Source organism: Arachis ipaensis, chromosome B10, assembly GCF_059453495.1.
Source record: "Arachis ipaensis isolate K30076 ecotype BB chromosome B10, ASM5945349v1, whole genome shotgun sequence".
Taxonomy (NCBI): Eukaryota; Viridiplantae; Streptophyta; class Magnoliopsida; order Fabales; family Fabaceae; genus Arachis; species Arachis ipaensis.
Window position 1 is genome coordinate 56338899 of NC_142435.1, and position 1403 is coordinate 56340301.

The window sequence follows — 1403 nt, forward strand, 5'->3', positions numbered from 1 at the left end:
TTCTACAGTGATGGCCTTACACTCTTCCCTTGGGTTACCTTCAGTGTTACTAGGAAGAGTGTTAGGAGGGGTCTCAGGGATTCTCTTGCTTAGTTGACCAACTTGTACCTCCAGATTTCTGATAGAGGACCTAGTTTCTATTATGAAACTGTGAGTGGTCTTACAGAGTTCAGAGACTATAGTTGCTAAGTCAGAGAGACTCTGCTTAGGAGTCCCCATGTTTTTATGAGAAAAAAGGAATGGTTTATTATTAAACCTATTCTGGTTTCTTTCACCTTGATTATTGTTGAAGCCTTGCTGAGGCTTCTGTTGATCTCTCCATGAAAAGTTAGGATAATTTCTCCATGAGGAGTTGTAGGTGTTTCCATAGGGTTCTCCCATGTAATTCACCTCTTCCATCATGGGTTGATCTGGATCATAAGCATCTCCATCACAGGGAGCTTCTTGAGTACTGCCAGCTGCAGCTTGCATTCTAGTCAAATACTGAGATATCATATTGACCTATTGGGTCAAGATCTTGTTCTAAGCTAGTATGGCATTCAGAGTGTCAACAGTCAGGACTCCTTTCTTCTGAGCTACCCCATTGTTCACAGGGTTTCTCTCAGAAGTGTACATGAATTGGTTGTTTGCAACCATTTCAATAAGTTCCTGTGCCTTTTCAGGCATTTTCTTCAAGTGGAATGATCCACCACCAGAATGGTCCAAAGACATCTTGGAAATCTCAGATAGACCATCATAGAAGATACCTAGGATAGTCCATTCTAAGAGCATGTCAGGAGGACATCTCCTGATCAGTTGCTTGTATCTTTCCCAAGCTTCATAGAGGGATTCACCCTCTTTTTCTCTGAAGGTTTAAACTTCCACCCTGAGCTTGCTCACCTTTTGAGGTGGAAAGAACTTGGTCAAGAAAGTATTTACCAACTTTCCCCAAGAGTCTAGGCTTTCCTTAGATTGAGAATCCAACCATATCCTAGCTCTGTCTCTAACAGCAAAGGGAAAAAGCATAAGTCTGTAGACCTCAGGATCCATTCTATTGGTCTTAACAGTATCACAGATTTGCAAGAATTCAGATAGGAATTAATGTGGATCTTCTAGTGGAAGTCCATGGAATTTGCAATTCTGTTGCATTAGAGAGTCTAAGTGAGGCTTAAGCTCAAAGTTATTAGCTCTAATGGCAGGTATGGAGATACTTCTTCCATAGAAGTCAGAAGTGGGTGCAGTGAAGTCACCAAGAACTTTCTTTGCGTCTCCTCCATTATTCTGATTGGCTGCCATGTTTTTATTTTCAGTTTCTTGTTCGAAATGTTCTGTGAGGTCTCTTCCGGAGTATTGTGCTTTAACTTATTGTAAATGCTTCCTTAGGGTCCTCTCAGGTTCAGGATCAGGATTAAAGAGAGGTTCTT

General features: G+C 41.3%; 1 non-coding gene across 1 annotated transcript; it reads left to right on the forward strand.

The window, feature by feature from the left end:
* Positions 1-769: 769 nt before the first annotated feature.
* Positions 770-873, forward strand: LOC148580140 (small nucleolar RNA R71). The gene has a single exon (XR_015898348.1). It is a non-coding gene; the product is annotated as a small nucleolar RNA R71 (small nucleolar RNA).
* Positions 874-1403: the final 530 nt, after the last annotated feature.